Source organism: Centruroides sculpturatus, unplaced genomic scaffold, assembly GCF_000671375.1.
Source record: "Centruroides sculpturatus isolate CEXI.00-Female unplaced genomic scaffold, Cexi_2.0 scaffold147, whole genome shotgun sequence".
Lineage (NCBI taxonomy): Eukaryota > Metazoa > Arthropoda > Arachnida > Scorpiones > Buthidae > Centruroides > Centruroides sculpturatus.
In genome coordinates this window covers 23,327-43,548 of record NW_019384357.1, presented here as the reverse complement: position 1 = coordinate 43,548, position 20,222 = coordinate 23,327, and the positions used below count along the sequence as shown (strand labels likewise).

At 28.2% G+C, this 20,222-nt stretch overlaps 1 long non-coding RNA gene across 1 annotated transcript; it reads left to right on the top strand.

Moving 5' to 3' along the window:
* Positions 1-17,469: 17,469 nt before the first annotated feature.
* LOC111639798 lies at positions 17,470-18,710 on the top strand. The gene is made up of 3 exons (XR_002759144.1): positions 17,470-17,504; positions 17,578-17,615; positions 18,594-18,710. It is a non-coding gene; the product is annotated as an uncharacterized LOC111639798 (long non-coding RNA).
* The last annotated feature ends 1,512 nt before the right edge of the window (positions 18,711-20,222 follow it).

Genomic DNA, 20,222 nt, shown 5'->3' with positions numbered 1-20,222 from the left:
ATAAAGTTGATTACAACTTATATTTGTATGAACTTTTTTGAAAAGAATGAAGTAATATGTGAAAAACATATCAACATTAAATTTAGTTTGGAAATTTTCATCATTTATTTTTTAGTGTGATTTATAAATTGAGAAGCCCTGTATTAGTTTATTTAAGTATGCAATTATTCTTCCAGGAAAGTTCAAATTTTACGAGAAACGAGCAAAATTTACAAAAAATAATTCTCGATGAGACTATTGGATTTATATGTAATGACAATTTTGAAGAATTACATAAGATGTAAGTAATAATTTTAAATTTATTTATTTAAGATCATTATAAATTTAAATGCATTAATAAAATTTAAGATTTTTGTAATGATCTTTTAAACTTTTAAAATTTAAAGTATTGAGAAAGCCAATTATTCATATAACAAACATTTAATTCTAAAAAAGCCAAAACTAGATCTTAATACAGGAAATCCTCATTAGTTTGAAATTCAAGGGATGAAGTAATTATGACTTCAAATTATTGAGTTTTGAATTATCCAAGATTTACATAATTCTATATAGTATGTCAAAGCCCTGTAATTAATGTAATTTATTAAGCAAATGAAATATGGATACATATACAAAACACTTTTTTTGTAAATTAATAATTAATACTAATAATATAAATAAACTGCAGGTAAACAGCATGTGTCTGTGAGAAACTCGCAGATTGTCAGATAGGTTTTTATAAAAAAGTAAAGCAGAATTCTCGAAATGTAGCCCAAATTATTTTTAAAGTGGTAAGTCACCCAAATCTAGTAGCCTAGAGCCCTACAAATATCTCAATCTACTACTTGTAACCCAATTTTTGCAATCCTGAAACTCAGCCATATTTATAAGATAAGAGAAAAAAGGTAATCCATGGTAAGGTGAAGCCCGAAAATGTATTACTGTAAAAGCAAAGCCTTGTTGGCCAGATTAGAGTTGTTCTTGGTCTATTGTTCTCTTATAGTATTGAGGTACTTTGATCTAAATTAACAAGTTAACATATGAATGTCACAGTTCATACAGAATTTACATTTCAAATTTCAAAGTAGCTGTATTTCAAACTAACTGAATTCCTTAACACATAAATCTCTATATTCCCAGCCAGGACAAATAGTACAGTTACAAACTAATGGGATATCAAACTATTTGAGTTTGAATTAATGAGGATTTCCTGTAGTTTGATATTTTGATTCTAACTTGACTATTAAAAAATTCAAATTATTATACAGGGTGTCTGAAAAGTTACTGAAAGTCTGAAAAGTACAGTGAGAAATTTTGTGTCGTTGTAATGACATTAAAGTTATATGTGTAGCATTGCACACAAGATCTGTAAGTTGTATGTTCTATGTTTACACTTTTCAGTAGAACTGCAAAGTGGTGTTACTGTTTGCTCACAGATGTCTTGGTTTATGGAAGACTTCTTTTTTGAAAGACAGTTGCATAATCAGCAAAGAATGGAATCTGCGAAATTGATCTGTTAGGTCTCTGGACCTCATTCCTCTAAATCAGTGTTTCTCAAACTTTTTTGTTAGGTGGCACACTTGAAATTATTAAACAAAATTCACGGCACCCCTTTTATTATTATTATTATTATTTATTATTTTGCTTTTTACGGTTAGTAAAGATATGAAGGATGAGAAGACTTTGAAAAAAATAAAAGTTTTTTATTAAAGTAAGTAAGTTTATTTCCAAACAACACAAAAGCATTCAAAACAAAAGTTATTATTATAAAGGTATCTTTTAATTATTTATTTAATTTAATACTTTAATTCAATTATTTTAAGTAATTTTTAATTTAATTATTTAAAAATTTCGCGGCACCCTTGTGGCGTTCTTGCGGCACTCGCTTTGAGAACCACTGCTCTAGATTTTAGAACCTCTGGAGGACATTTCCAGCTTTTGCTTTAGGATAAACTGCAGTGTTGTATATAAAACTTCACTTTTATTAAACCTTTTCCTCTGCACAGTAACTTTTTATATACCCTGTAGATAAATAGAATATTGGAACTAATTGATAAGATGTCTTGTATGTTCTGTTAACAACATTTAAATATATAAAGTTGATTACAACTTATTAAATTAAAATCATATATATCAGTATAATGTCCTGCCATTTATCAGTTTATCTATCTTCAAGTCATTCCACTTTATGAAATCTGTAAAATTAGGTGTTTTATAATGTCAAAACATTATTTAAACATGAATTTATTTTAAACTTGATAGTTTTAAGGAAATAGTATTTAAATGAAATTAAATACAAAAACATATTCTAAGCAAAACAACAGTTTTTTTTATTGATATTGGATTTTGCTACTTATAATTGTTAAATTTTCTATAAATATCACATAATAAAAGGTATAAAAATCTAGAGAAAGTGAAATTTATGCAAATACTTAAGAAATTGTACAGTAGCTTCTATAATTTTAGTTTTGAATTTTGGCACTTAAAGTGATCCAAATTTTGGAATTACTTCCAAAATATTCTGTACATGGATTGTGTTGAAATCAGGATATTCTATCAATATTTGCTTAATGCTTAGAGCACAGTCATGACATACACATATTGGCTAGTCCTCACTCTTCAGAAGCTATTAATAAGTCAGTCCAATGTGTCTGATTCTTTAGTGTGTAATTATGACTTCAGATATCCTGTAATATGTTTTGTCAAGTGTCCAATTTTCTATTAATTATTTGATCTCATATAGTTTAGTGTGAACTTGTTCATTCCACACATTTTGCCATGTTTCTCTCAGTTTTTTCTTAATTACTGTTTGGACTATATATAAACATCTACAAATGAAATTAGTAGATGTTTTTATTGTAGATTGGTATACAATGTTTAAATATTTTGTTTTATTAATAAATGATATTAATTTTTTTTTTAGGATTGGAGATCAATTATTCTATTTTCTTTTAACAAAGTGTTCCCTATTTGAATTTGTCAAAGAAAATTGTTTTATACAAAGAATTGGTAATTATGACAACTTTAACTTTCATATTAATTTTTTAATATAAAAATATAAAAGTGTTATTTTATATACATGTGTCCAAAACTTAAGGATGAACACAACTGTTAGTGGTGATAACTAGGAAAAGTCATTTGATGATGAGTTTGTTGTGTCATTGAATGCTATATTGCAGTTTGAGATGGATATATTCATACCTATGATCTCAGCACTCTCCATCCATTCTCTATCTATGTTCAACTGCTGTGTGAATCACCAACAAGTTATTTACTGCTTTGATTTCTGAAATCCTACAAGGTATTGTGTATTATCTTGTGTTGAGTAATACAGTTATTGTCATATTTGTCTGCATTTGTTTACAGTTCTCTCTATTCATGTACAAATATCATTTATCTTTAAGTTTTGGAGATGTGTTTAAAATTGAATTAAGTGTCCTATGAATAATTTATTTATGAAGTATTTATATGTTATTAGGAACACCACTTCAGACTTTATATAGAGAAAATATAAATAAATTAAATAATAATCAGAAAGAAAATAAGTCAAAAGCCAAGATAGTTCATCAGCATACAAAAGAAAAGGCTCTGCCTAAGTTAGAATATATAAAAGTATGTTAAGTATAAAATATCAATAAGAAACAACTAGGCTAAATTTTATGAAATAGAAAAATTTATTTTTTTTATAATAAATGTAATTGAAACCTTTTTTTAAATAAATATTTCATAATATATTGGGAAAATTTTTTGTACTTATTCAATATATTAACCAGCTATTTAAATTTTTATTTCAGAAAAAAAATAGAAGAGGAAAAAAATATAAAAAATATGATAGAGTTGATGTTAAAAATAATTATAATGCAGTGAATGTATTAATAAAAAAATTAAAATTTAGGTAAGAATGCTTTGTAAGAAATCAGAGGATGTAATAAGTTAATGTTTAAATTAGTATATTAAAATTTATATAACATTAACATATTAATCTTAATATTGAATTGGTATATTCAATACTAAGATGTATTAAGATCTTAATAAAAGCAATTTTTAATTTCCTGGCTGTGATATAATATATAACCCAGAGAAAGTTGACTGTTATATAATATATAACCCAGAGAAAGTTGACTGTTATATAATATATAACACAGAGAAAGTATGGTGATAAAAAAAACAATCCCCAAGATTTTTACAGTTTTGGACTCAGGATCTGGAAAAATCAAGAAATGCAGAAAAGTTGGGACTTTTTAGTATGTATAGATATGTGTGTGTGTGTGTAGCATGATTTTTTTTACCCACTTTGAAGCTTAATAACTACTGTGCCTTTTGTCAAAAATTTCCAAAATTTTACAGGGAGGTTTTTGTATTAGGGGGAAATGTTTCTAGAAAAATAGGTCATCAGTTCTGGAGATATGAGTGCCATTCCTTAATATCTCCTAAATCAATGTGAAGATTTACAGATAATGGTAACAATTATTAAGGATGAAAAGAAATAAAGAATGCTGGAAAAGTCCAGCAACAATATTGCCAACTTTATTTATTTATTAATTATTAATTTATTTATTTATTAAATTTTAAAATGTTTAATATGAAATTAGAAATTAGATTATTTACCAGTCAGAACATAATTTAGTTTCAGTATTGAAATTCCAAGATATTTTATATTCCATTGTAAGAAATTTAGAGAACAGTTTCCTGAAAATGGTGAGCCTTAAATTTTATGAATATTTAATGTTTTTAAAATAAAAACATATGTATATAGGAATAAAAATATTTTAAAATAAATAATTAAAATTGAGAATTTAATATTTATGTTTATTAGTGTAAAATCCTTTTTAATATAGCATATTTTTCAGTGACCATTATTAAAATTAAATTTTATTTAAATTGGTCAATTTTAACAATCATTAAAAATAAAATCAATATTGGTTGTATATTTATTACATTTAAGTTGAATTAATTTGAATTAATAAAATTTCATATTTATGTTTAAAATATTTAAATTTATCACATTAAATTTTAAAAAAATATATATACACATTATATAAAATATTAATTCATATGCCTTTATGTCTTTATTTTATACAATTTGTTATATAGAAGTTTATTATTTTGAAACATGTTGCAGGCAATCTGAGTTATGCTTTAGGGTTAAATGATGATGTTAGGAAAATGTTAGCTGTTATATTTTCAACAGAAGGTAAGTTTTAAAATCTTTAAGTTTTTATGTTATTTGCATTTCTCTGTATTTTCTATTATTATGTTGTGAGGTTATCAGATTTTTATTCTAATTAGATGTTGAAGAAAAGATAAATTTGTAATGAACAGTTTAGTCTGCTTGGAATTAAACCTAACAAATAGTGTTACATAAATGAATACAGGTTCAAACAGTTGCTAGGACTGGATTTCAGACATAGGCAAGAATAAATAACAAACTTTATTGTCTGCACAAAGAAAATTGAAATATGACAACTTGTAAAAAAACCTCAAATAAAAATACTACATGAAAATGACTATTTACAATTATGAGGGTTAACTAGACACAACCACAAGATGATGCTAGTTAACATGGAACTAAGTTAGTTGTTTAATAAATTACACAAAGCCACTAAGGAAAAACACTTGAGAGCTATTAGTTCAAATCAAAACAAAATTAAAGCTAATATTTACAAAATATTCCTGACAATTGGGGAACTTAAATCTAACATAAAATTAATTCTTTACAAAAACTTGACAAAGATAACTCAAAGTCAAATCACTTACAAAAACTTTTAGAACCTAAACTACCTAACTGTCACACCAGAAATGCCAAAAAAATCCAATCTGTTTACTTGTTAGACCTCACACTCAAAAGTATCACTTTGCTTGCATTTAATAACTGCCTCATCTGTCTCTGCTTCATCATTGGTTTATACATGCCAAGTGTGATGTCACATTAGCATGTGCCACTCTATCCTATTGACATACATACAGCAACTTGCTAACAGTTAGTTTTAATTCTTCACAATCTATTTCTGACAGGAGTCAGTCCAATCTTTCCATAAATTTATTTGCTGATTTTTTAAAAAATCAGTAACATTGGAATTAAGTGACTACTCTTTAACTACCTTTGAAGATTTCTTAATCTGAGGTTCCATTTTAGATTGGTGATATTTCTTTTGAGTGACTGTCATGTAAATAACTTTTGTTCTTTTGAATTTAGAATTGGGAGGTGTAGAAGTTTTTATTAAACAAAATAATGTTTCCAAACTAAATAATAACTATAACTAAAACAAAACCCAGAAACAAAAAATAATGTTTGGACTTGACTTTACAAATTTTTATTTTGATTTTGATCAAAAGGGCTGTGGAAGGACAATGCATATTTAGCTGTGTATGTTATTTGGCCAGATAGTTTGGAATGTTTGCAATTGTTCATAAAAATGTTTAAAGATGGCAAGGGTTGTCAAGTCTTGTCTTGTTCTTTGTGAGAATGATCTGAAGAAACAAAACTTTTGAATATCTGAAGCATATAAACACAAATGGTGAAAAAGAGTTTGAAAGTCAGACAATGCTAGGAAATAAACACATCAATCAATGACAGGCTTGATGACTATTACAATGGAAAAGAAAAGTGAATGAATGGTGGTGGACATATATACAAGAAAGACATCAGTTGTACACAAAGTGTTTAGCGGCAGAAAAGAGGATAAAGAAAGGGGGGAAGTAGGAGGTAGAGAGATAGACAGTAGAGAAAGTTAGGATCCCTCTGAACAGTGTACATAAGGCTACAGTACCTTCTATTTTTGATGTTGGTATGCAGTTTTTAAGCTGCAAGGCTGTAGTTCTCCAAAGGGTCTAAAAGAAAACCTGAGTGTAGCGAACACCAATAATTGAGTGCCGCCATGAATAGCTAAGTGTAGAAGTTAGTGCTAAGTGGCTGTTTGTAGGAAGACTTATATCTACTTAATACTAATAAAACTGAACATGATCACGAATCTTAATACTACTTAACAGCTAGACAGACAGCACGAAAAGCATACAAACACAATGACAAACTAGATGAGATGAACAGACCGACAAACACAAACGAGCAAGACACCAAAAAATTATTTACAGTGGAACCCCGGTTAACCAACGTCCTGGTTAACGACCAAATCGGTTAACGAACTTTTATTTTGCAAAAAATTTGTCTCGGATAACGAACAAAATTCGGATAACGAACGTAACGGTATTTTGTGTCAAATTTTAGTTGGTGTTAGGCATGCACGAGTTAAGTATTGCTTTTCCGAGTGTTTGTCTATGCTTCTTTTTTCAGTTTTGTGATTTATATATTTAATCAATATGGCATCTAAGAAAGAAAAAGTCATAGTGGCAATAGAAAACGACAACGCAATATAAACGACAATGCGCTATCGCATTTGAGAAAAATTTTGATTAAAAGAGTAAGACAATCAACTTTAGATCAATTTCTTGTTCCTTACGGAAAGAGTTTGTTTGTTTGTTAAGTTATGGCAACGCAACACTTGGGCGATCTGCCTAGGGGAATGCCTTCTGGGAGGTGTTTTTAAGGGAAACTGGCCCCTATTTAGGCGTTACAGACGTGGAGAAAACCCGGAAAACTCCACATGGCCAGCCCGTCTGAGCGAGGTGCGAACCCACGAACGAACTCCCCGTGTTCAAGGTACGAAGACCACTTAGCCACTGGTGGGTTTTTTTTTACCGAAAGAGACTTCGACTCGAAGAATCTTCCAATGAAGTGCTACCCGTTATTTTTTGGAGGGGATTCCCCTTCTAAGCATTAAGGTTCGTATATCTCCATTTTTCTGCCACCACCTACAACAAACGAAGGTATGTACAGTGCTAGTTTATTAAACAAAGTTTACATGTTTGTTGCTGTAATGATACATACTACGTTTTCTTACATTTTCATCAAAGAAAATTACTGTATATTACAAATAAAATCGCAAAAATTTCGGCGACTAGAACGGATTAATTGCATTTGCATTAATTTCTATGGGAAAAATTGCTTCGGTTAACGAACAATTCGGTTAACGAACGGAGTCGCGGAACGGATTAAGTTCGTTAACCGGGGTTCCACTGTATTTATTTTTTTATTATTATTTATTATTATTATTGTTATTTTGTTATTTTTTATGTAATTATTTATTTTATTTTAAATGTTAACTTACTAACTAAACTAACTTACCATAACCTAGGACGAACCTAACCAGACGACTAAAGCTAACAAACCCTAATCTAATTTAACCTATCCTATCATAATCTAATTGGAAACCAAGCTAAGAGACCCTAATATAACTTACAACTAGGACTAACCAAATTTAGTCTGAAAAAGAAGACAGAAAATAAGAATTAAAATACAAAGTTGAAAAGCAGATATATACTGACAGTTGAAAAAAGCAAGGGAAAGCTAATTGCCATCCATGCCGGAGTGAGTACTCTCAGGAAATAAATACATCAATCAATGACAGGCTTGATGACTATTACAATGGAAAAGAAAAGTGAATGAATGGTGATGGACATATATACAAGAAAGACATCAGTTGTACACAAAGTGTTTAGCGGCAGAAAAGAGGATAAAGAAAGGGGGGAAGTAGGACTCTCAAGAGCCCCACTAATGGATATGAATGCAAGTAGATGATGGAACATTGTAGGCATGTGAATGAGTTGGTGCGGGTTGCAAGGCCAGTTGTACCCTTCAAGAATAGCAACTCTCATTAAACTATCCCTAATGTGATTGTACCTATTGCAGTGAAAAACTAAGTGGTGTTTGGTCCTCCTGAATACCACAATCTCATTGTGGATTGTCCCCAAGGTTAAATCTATGCAAGTATTGCTTAAAGTTGCTGTGTCCTGTAAGTAGCTAAGTGAGGGTGTAACTAGGGTAAAAGTGGCAAAGAATCACAGTAGTGTCAACCTTGAGATGAAAATGTAGGTGATCCTACTAATGGTGTCATGGTCCCAGCTGTCTTGCCAGAGAATGAAGATTTGCTTCTTGACATGATTGTTGATGTACGAGGTAGGAATGTAACTGAAAGTACTAGTGACTGAAGACTTTGCAGCTTGTTTGGCAAGACGGTCAGCGGTTTCATTACTGAGAACCCCACATGACCTGGAACCCATTGGAAATCTATTCTACAGTAATGTTGTTGTCTAAGTGCCTGAGAATGTGGTGTATGAAATAGATGAGTTTTAAGCAGCTATCATACTTTGCAATGCTGTGAAAAGCTACCCTACTGTCAGAATAAATGCGATAGTGTAAGTAGTGTCTTTTGTTCTTCATATGCTTAATGTGAATTAAGTTCATATAAATAGATAAAGTTTCTGCCTGTGCTATTGAGCAGTGTGTATCTAGACGGAAGCAAGTGTGTCAGAGTAAAATACAAAAGTGGCATCCACATTGTCACCCATCCTGGAACCATCGGTGGAACCAGCTTGGAATGGTGGTGAACAGAGAACAAACAGTGCACTCAATGGAAACTGATAATGGGGATATTCACAGAGTTCTGTGAGCTTGGCTGGAACTATCCAAAAGTGCACACACACAATTGACACTATACAAAAAGGCAACTCATGTTCTTGGGACATGGTGTTTTTATTGTTTATTTATTTATTTTAGCTACATTAGGACAAGTATAATTTTATAGATTGGATCTCTTGATCAGACATCTCAATTCATCTAAAAATTTATCCTTGTTACTCAATTGGTCCCTCACCTGTTGTTAAGTGAAATTAGAGTTCCTCTCAGATTGTGAGAATGGTTGACATCAACTTAATTTGACACCAAATGTAATCTCAATCTGAGATTTTTTTTCTGATCTCAGAACTCTCATTGTTTTAAATCAGATAGTATGTATACCTCTCATTGAAAGGTATTAATTTAGGTTCAAATGTTTGTAAATTTCCTGCAGGGAGTGTCAGTCTGACAGGAATAAACAAGCATTGTTGCTGTTATCATGATGGTAGGTAAATATTTCAAACAAAAATGTACATTTATTTACAAAAGCATTAGTGGAAGGGTATTAAGATGAGTGTCACCTTCACAGCTTCACAATGTTGTTATGTACTGTTTACAAGAACTTTTTTATTAAATTTCTATATACAGAAATCATTTATAAAAAAATAATGATTTTATATCAAATAAATTTCATTTTAATATAAATCAATATTTTTATTAGTTTTGAGTTTTAAAATTCAATATAAAGTATTTTGTTATTAAAGGTGTTTTAGAAATGGTCAATATTCATATTTTATTTACTTAATTCTCTGTTTGCAGAAGATAATTTGGTAAATATATTAAATGAAAATCAGTATACTTTTCTTCAAGATCAAATAACAGCTTTTATTAGAAATCACAGGTAAAATTTTTATCATCATTAATCTGTTATTAAAGTTTATTAATATTTTAGCTATTATTTGTAGAACATGTCCATTTAAAAGATTTCTCAAATCTTATTGTGATAAGAAATTCAGAAAAGATTACATTATTATACCTTATTTGTTAGAACAACATTTATCAGAGAAAGAAGTAAGTTTATTTTAATTTTATTTATTAATTCAACTAAACCTTTAACAAGTCAATAATAGGATATTTTTTCAGTTTAATGAATAAAATAAAATAATTTATGAAAAAAATTTTTAAAATAATAATTTAGTTTATCCATATAATTTGACTATATAAAATTTTTAACATTTATAATGGATATATATGTTAAACATTATATCCATTACATTTTTGTATATCATTAAATTTACAATATAAAAGTACAGTCAAGTCTTGATATAGTGTCCGCCTATATAGCACCAACTTTTAGAATGCCAATTTATATTTACAAATGGATTTCCTTATTAAATATTAAATAATGAATTACTAAATGTATGATATTGCATTGCAAAAAGTATTGCTATCACCAAGTTGTGTGATTTTCAAACTCTCAAACTTCAGACTTGTGTGATATGAATCTATGAGCATCAAGTTTTTGGAAACTGTGAAGAACTTGTCACACACTATTGACATTGTCGGAGCGATCACACAGAAGTGGGTAGACACAGGTTTATTATGACAATGGTATGCATTTAGGACAAGCTGTCAGTCCTCCTTCAGTCTTTTTAAACACCTGTAAACCCACCAAATTGTAATAAATATTATTACAATTTGGTGGGTTTACAGGTGTTTAAAAATACATTCTACTTTGTTGCTAATGCATAGATGACTTCATTTTTGGGATTTTTCACAGAGGTTATGTTATGTTTTTCATACAAATAGCAACCAGAGATTATAACTGTTACTTATTGAAATTAATTATGAAGTAAATAAAGTTCATACAAAAAAAAGAAAAAAAAAGTTTTGTATGAGCTGACTGACTGCAGAAACTTTATTTACTTTATAATTAATTTTATTATGCAACAGTTATAATCTCTGGTTGCTATTTTTATGGAAAACATAACATAACCTCTGTGAAAAATCCCAAAAATGAAGTCATCCATGCATTAGCATCAAAGTATAATGTATTTTTTAAATACCTGTAAACCCACCAAATTGTAACAAATACAACTGAGGACGGACAAACAGCTTGTCCGAAATGCATACAATTGTCATAATAAATCTGTGTCTACCCATTTCTGTATGATAAATTTTCCATAGAGCCAAAAACTTGGTGCTCATAGATTCATAAAGACCAAAAAGTAAATCACCAATTCAAGCTTTGTGTTGACCCCATTGTTTTGTATACAGGGTTGTTGAAGTAAATCTGAAATTTTTTCCCAAGCAATCTTAGGCAGTCTTGGACTATTGACTGTTGACAAAAATATATCCATGCATCAAGTCATTCAAGAAGAAAGCACTGAACAGTCGACAACTGGGACCTGCTCAGACATATTGCAAGAATACAAACAAAGAGCTGCTACTATATTGGAAATGTGTCATGCCAGAAAGTTGTCCTTGTAAATTCTGCCATGGTTATAAGAAGACAAGTTTACAACATAGTCAAAAAATTTAGAGAGTCTGACAACAAAGAGAATGCGATTTCTGATAGGCCATATCACAGTAAGTGTTCTGATTGCAAGAGAAGTGTGGAATTCACAGCCAATAAATGGAGCATGAGTGACATTCCAAAGGAAATGGATGTGGTGAGGTTGATGATTATTCTGACAGTGCATGAGGATCTGCAACACCATTCTTTTGACCTCAGGAATTGCCTGCTCATAATTGAGAAGAACAACGAGAACAGAAAACTGAGCCTCAGACTCTGGTCCATTGACTTGTGGTCCTTACTAAGCCCCAACTGCAATCTCCTTGACTACTAGATGTGGGACGTGGTCAAACCAAAGGTAAATGCAATGCATCATAATACCAAGGGCTTCAATTATGAAGGTGATGACAAATATGGGCAAGGAGCAGATCAAGTATACCTGCAGCCATTTCAAGTTAAGGCTGGAGAAGGTGATGGAAACTGACAGAGGCTTCATAGAATAATTTCATTCTGTATGTTGTACGCTACTAGTTTACCCATTTTTGTAAGAATATATTGATTTCTCTCTCTATTTTTAATTGTTTTTCATTATATGGTAACTTTTTCAGATTTACCTGAATGACCCTGTAATTATTATTGTTCAAGGTTCTTTGATTTAGTTCCACATTCAATTTAATGCCAATAGGTGAACAAATGGTAACACTATATCAAGGTTTGACTGTAATGAAATCATTACATGTATAATCAGCAATGAATTTTTCTAGATAATGAAGTTTATTCATGAAATCCTGAAATATACCATCTCACCAATATTATTGGGCAGAAGAAATTATCGATTGTTTTTAAAAAGTTAGTTGCTTTTTTAATATTAATACATGTAAAAACTGTTGCTGTTTAATTTTTCTTTTGGTAAATGTATATTTTTATAACTTTTTAAAAAATATTTTTCATATATAAATTTTATAACTTAACAAAATTAATTGAAAAGAACAAGAAATACAAAAAGTATTAATTTAAATTACTTATTATTATTATTATTATTAAAATTCAATTTTATGTATTGAAATCAGACTTCAATAGAAATTCTTTTGATGATGATTCTTTAGGAGAAAACATTATTATAAGATTTTAATGCAAAGAAAATAGATTAATACAATATTAAATGATAGCCTTAAAAATTTTTTTCATTAGCAACAAAATATAAAGAATGAAAAATTTTAATTAATTAAATATTAGCAGTACAAATTATCTCCTTGTTTAAAAATAGAAAAATTCCTAAAAATCTTCTTAGAGAAAATTTTATAAATTTTGCAGATTAAAAAAGTGAAATGCATAAAGATTTTTTTAAGTAAATGATTTCTTGATATATATTTGATATTATACATTATATATTGAATATGAGAAAGTATTCTCATATTCAATGTATAATTTTTATCATAACTATTGAAGGAAGTGAAATAAATACATTTTGCTTTCACAGAATGACGAAAAATAAGATCTTTGCCAATCCATTTCAGCTTACTTCTTTGTCCTTCTGTGCAAGTTTTTTATCTTGCTTCCTCAATAGTTACGATAAAAATTATACATAAATAAGAAAAAGATATGTAAGAAAAAAAAATTCAAAGAAAATGTAATGTTACTGTATTAATCTTAGAAATTTACATTCAGCAATTTACATTTGGTCTTATTTTCAATTTTAGAATGACCTTGAAATTTGATCTGAGCTGTTACTGATCTAATCTGAAACTAAAGCATTTCCAGTTTTTTATTATGTAATGTTTGTTTTCTGAGTAAGCAACAATAAAAGATATTTTTGTTTTGTTAATACAGAGCCATATGTTTGCAACTTAGTTAAAACACATAGACAAAGCTGGATCTGGGATGAACTTATAAACCAAAACTATTCACACTTTTCCAGTGGATAAATTATTTAGTAAACAAACATTTTCAACTTATTTTCTAAGCCTGCCTTGGGCCTAGCTTCAAAATACAAGTTTTTGTTATTCTAAATTGTTCTATGCTCAAAATGTTCTATGATATTATTTAAAAATTTTTAATCAATGAAACTTATGCTCTCTGGCATTAAAAATTTGTTTGTTTGATAAATAAATTGTTTACTGGAAAAGTGTGGATAGTTTTTGTTTGTAAGTACCACTTAGTTGATAAAGAGAAAATTGTATATTTCATTAATCTTTTTTTTTTTAATATTTAACAATAATTCATTCAAATAATTTTTATTTTAAGAATTACATACTTGCTCTTAATATTGAAAATTTTGAATATTCTAAGTTTTTAAAAATACTATAAATTAAATTTAAAAATCATTATGATTGAACAATAATTAGATAAAAACGTAATAGAAATTTTAAAATTTACAATATATTTCATTCAAAATGACTGTTTTATTTTCTTTTTTGAAATAATTGAAAAACAAAACATATATGAAAGTTTTTATTAATGTTATAGAAATTATTGAAGGTATTATAATCTTAATTATTTTATATTTATTCTATAAACAAAAATCATTATCACAATTTAAACACACTCTTGATGCCAAATTTTGTAAGCAACACAATAAACAACTGTCTTTCATCATTAAAACTCTAATAAACACAAAATATTTATGCAAGTACTTTTAACAATGCATTATTATCATTCAGCAGATGATAATGTACTATTGAAAGTACTTGCATATATATTTTGTTGTTTATAAAGAGTTTTTATGCTGAAAAACATTTCAAAACTTTAAAAATATGTATTTATACTAGATTTAAGTCCAAGAGATTTAAAAAGTTTTAACACAATATATATATTATAAATCTTACAATATATAGCATGTTTGTTTTATTATATTACATGTATGTATGTATATATGTATATGTATACAGTAGAGCGTCGTTTATCCGAAGGTCGGTTATCCGAAGGAATTCCAGTTGACAAATTTAAATTTTCGCGCCAGTGCTGTGGCGCTGTAATCTTTGGCTATGTCTTCGGCTACTCAAATATTTTACGTTTTTGATACTAAATTAACTTCTGAAGTATAATTTTTTATTGTTTTTATATTTTTCAATATATTTATTTTGTTCGTACAAAATAAAAAAATAATTTTTAACGATACGATAGTCTTCGTTAGGCTTAACATCGACGAAAATTCAATGCGAAGCGACACGCAACGGAGAAAAATTTCAACACAGGATAAATTAATATATTTTTTCGTACATAATTGGTTATCCGAAAAATAAGTTATCCGAACAACCCCAGTCCCCAATTGATTCGGATAAACGACGCTCTACTGTATATCAATATAAGCAATCAGAATCAAACTGATGACAATTAATATCATATTAAAACTATAAAAATCATATTGTAAATTATTTGGCTACTAGAACATTTTTTTGTTAAAAATATATATATATATAACTGGGCTCAAACCTCAAGCTTACAACATTAATTCTTTTAATAACTTCACATTTCTTACATTAATATTAGTGATATGCATTTTTGGCTCTCCTTGGTTATTTAAATTTTTAATTTTCCTGAAAGGAAAACTTGGAGAATATTAAGAATGGAAAAAAGTTGAATATTTTTTTATTGGTGACTCTCTATCCTGTGGTCACTAAGAGGCATTTCTTCTTGCCAATTGTAAATTCAGCCAGGCTCACAATGGGAGTAATCAAATGGTGAAAGACTGTGTGTAAAAAATTCCTGGACCCTCTGGAGAAGTAGGCCAATGCCTTGTTTCGGCTATCCATTAACATGAGATTAGTTGTAATGCATAGTAATAAGATGCATATATAAATACAGCAGAAGTTTTAAAATTTTTCATTTGAAATTCAATTTAATTATTGAATTGTATAATATTTTTCTTTTGTTTTTAAATTATATACAGGGTCTTCTAAAAAGAATGCTACCAGCTCAATTTATTGTAATTATGTTAATTATTATATGAGAACATTGTAATGTACTGTACATTAAAAAATTAGAAAACTGTACAAGTTTAATATTTTCCCTTTACAATTTCTTAATGCATGCACCTTGTGTTACATGATACATCTGACTGATACTCAAATTTTTCTTAAACTCTCTACAGTATAACTATTGTCATTCCTCCCACAACAGCCAAAATTCTATAGCTCCTGCAGATTACTCATGTTTCACAATGATGAATGATTCTGACTTTGCAAACTGCAGAACGCAAAATGACTACTCGTCTGTTGCAGTGTTGCCATTTTCGTTTACAGTGCTTTCCAGAGATAGTAGGCAACAAGTTCTTTGAATACAAATGGGAGACGAAACTTAGACTGATTCTACTGATTGATGTATGTTGCATACTTCTCAGCTAATAATTAATGTAATTACTGTAATTTAAAATGGTAGCATTTATTATGGAAGACCCTGTATAATAATAATTTTAAATTATACATTTCTTTTAAAAATATGTAGGAATTAGGATACTTATTAGGAAAGGAAAAAATGATGTTTTAAGATTACATCAAGTTTTTCATGGAATGAAGGTATTAATACTTTTATATTTGAAAAATATATTATTATTCTATTTATTTTGAATTGAATATTTTTTATATTTTAGACTAAAGAATGTGAATGGCTGAAAAATGAGAAAAATATCAGAATATCATCATTTTTATTTGGAAAAATTCTAACTTGGTTATTAATTTATGTACTTTGTATTTTACAAGTATGTATATTGTTATATATAAATATATATACTTGTGCATGCTTTATATATATAATATATTATTATATTGTACTTTATTATATTATTATATATTAAACAATATTGTACTTGTACAGTGTTTTTCAAAAGTAACATGCTACAGGAGGAGAAGATTTTAGACAAAGCATCAGGACCCAGCATATATAGTAGTGTATTGGTTGTGTGATGCATCATTCCTGGTCTGCAATATTGTCAAATGGAAATTAAATGCACAAAATTCATGTGTGTGGTCAAATCACTTTCAATTGATGTGGGCTCAGCTATATAGTTCTGTAACTAATCAATGTGTTGCAAGGATTGAACTTGTTCTATTTAATATTATTGTTATGTTTAATTATATTTAAATATAATTAAAAGAAATAAAAAACTGATAATTTGTTTGCTCTTGTTATCATTTATGTATTGAGTATTAAAAAATAAATTCAATCCTCAGAACACAATGGTTAGGTACAGAACTATGCAGCTAGGCCTATATTAGTTGAAAATGATTTGACCACACATGTGAATTTTGTGCATTTAATTCCTGTTTGACAGTATTGAAAATTTGAAATGATGCATCATGTAACCAGTATACTGTACGCTTGTCCCCAATGCTTTGCCTACAAACTTCTCTTTACAATTTCTTATAGTGTGTTTCTTTTGAAAACCCTATATATACTTATATATATATAAATTTTGATAAAGTTTTAAAATATGTAAATAAGATATTTAATTGTATAATTTTTAGGGTTTTTTTTATGTAAGTGAAAGTGGAATGCACAAAAGAAAATTATTTTTTTATCGTAAATCTCTTTGGCAAAAAATTCAAACTTTGAGTATCAATGGTATTAAATCTTTAAAAAGTTTTATATTATATATAGAAAATCTTTTTGTTAAAAAATTTTAAATTTATTGCAGAATTTCTAAGGCAGAAGAATTTAATTCTCATTTCTGTGGTAATTTAACTGTTTTATTCTGTTTATAGTTTAGCAATTTGTAGATATTGTTATAACATTTATTTCAGTTTTTTACTTAGTTTTTAATTTTTATTTTTTAAGAATAAAAAATTTTCATTTATGTTCATAATATTAATAGTACAGTAGAGCCCAGCAAACTTAACTTAATGTGGACCGTGGAGGTAACGAGCTATTGAAAATGACAAGTTTTACAGCATAGTGATGATGCTAGTCTAAATAGCAGATTTTCGTAATATGTGAAAATTTGTCTACATATTAACTACATACTGGTAGTGACTATTTACATTTTAGTTAAATTTTAATTTTAAAAATATTGGCTATTCTGTGGTTACTTTCAAGTTAGTGACATTTGAATCATACCACTGCAAAATAGCACTTTGGAAAATGGATTATATTCTTTGTTAACATGTGGAATTGATGTTATATAAAGTGTTGCCAGTGAAGGATAACTTATTTGATCCTAGTGTTAAGTTATAGCTGTAAAAATTACATTACATGTATTTTTTGTTTTGAACAACACGATGAGTTTTATGGAATGTCGAATTATTGAGAGTAAAGTTTCTGGGGCCCTACTGTATTTATGATTATTCATTATTCTATTCTTAAATTATTTTATTTAGTTACCAATTTATATAAGAGAACTTAAGAATTAACATTAAATGTTCCTCTGAACATTTTGAAACAAAATATTTATAAAATATAATAGTAGTATATCATAAGATGCTTCAGAGAGAAAAAAAAATTATGATTAGCACATCTAAATAGGAGCAGTTTTAGAAATGAAATATTTAAACCTACATGCTACTGATTTATAATAATAATAACACCTTACATAAAAGATTTATTTTTATATTAGAATTTGAAATGAAGATAATGAATAGAGAATGAAATATTGAATAAAACTAGGAATTTATTCTATTAAGTTAAATGCAAAATTTATTTTACATATTTTAAAAGGAACAAGTGAGAAGGTTGTGTAGAGAAGGACAATGTCTTGGTATATCAAATGCACGATTCATACCAAAATCTGCTTCCTTGAGACCCATTTTTAATTTACAGAAGAAATCTAATATGGTAATAAAATTTAANTTAAGATACTTATTAGGAAAGGAAAAAATGATGTTTTAAGATTACATCAAGTTTTTCATGGAATGAAGGTATTAATACTTTTATATTTGAAAAATATATTATTATTCTATTTATTTTGAATTGAATATTTTTTATATTTTAGACTAAAGAATGTGAATGGCTGAAAAATGAGAAAAATATCAGAATATCATCATTTTTATTTGGAAAAATTCTAACTTGGTTATTAATTTATGTACTTTGTATTTTACAAGTATGTATATTGTTATATATAAATATATATACTTGTGCATGCTTTATATATATAATATATTATTATATTGTACTTTATTATATTATTATATATTAAACAATATTGTACTTGTACAGTGTTTTTCAAAAGTAACATGCTACAGGAGGAGAAGATTTTAGACAAAGCATCAGGACCCAGCATATATAGTAGTGTATTGGTTGTGTGATGCATCATTCCTGGTCTGCAATATTGTCAAATGGAAATTAAATGCACAAAATTCATGTGTGTGGTCAAATCACTTTCAATTGATGTGGGCTCAGCTATATAGTTCTGTAACTAATCAATGTGTTGCAAGGATTGAACTTGTTCTATTTAATATTATTGTTATGTTTAATTATATTTAAATATAATTAAAAGAAATAAAAAACTGATAATTTGTTTGCTCTTGTTATCATTTATGTATTGAGTATTAAAAAATAAATTCAATCCTCAGAACACAATGGTTAGGTACAGAACTATGCAGCTAGGCCTATATTAGTTGAAAATGATTTGACCACACATGTGAATTTTGTGCATTTAATTCCTGTTTGACAGTATTGAAAATTTGAAATGATGCATCATGTAACCAGTATACTGTACGCTTGTCCCCAATGCTTTGCCTACAAGCTTCTCTTTACAATTTCTTATAGTGTGTTTCTTTTGAAAACCCTATATATACTTATATATATAAGTCAAAATATGGATGCATGTATGTTAGGTAAATGATTCTATACCGTTCAACATATCCTCATCAAATTTGGCTTGAATTTTAATTGAATCACATCAAAGATAATACAAAGTTTATATAGGCTATATATACTTATATATATAAGTCAAAATATGGATGCATGTATGTTAGGTAAATGATTCTATACCGTTCAACATATCCTCATCAAATTTGGCATGAATATTCTTCAACACAAAATACTGTGGGTTGCCCACCGCTTAACACCCCTAAATCCCACCCGTCTGAAATTATTAGGTACATTTGTTAGGTAACAGTTCTATACTGTCCAACGTATCCTCACCAAACTTGACATGAATATTCTTCGAAATCCTAGAAAAAATACTGTGAGGTGCCCAAACAACCTTAAAGCTCACCACTCCCTGTTAACTTTATCCGGAACAATTTTCTCTGTTTTTCAGTTTCATTATTGTAAATACTCGGGTAAATAAACGTGTGTTTTAGTTACAAAGACCTTGTTTTTATCACCCTCTCCCAACCCAAC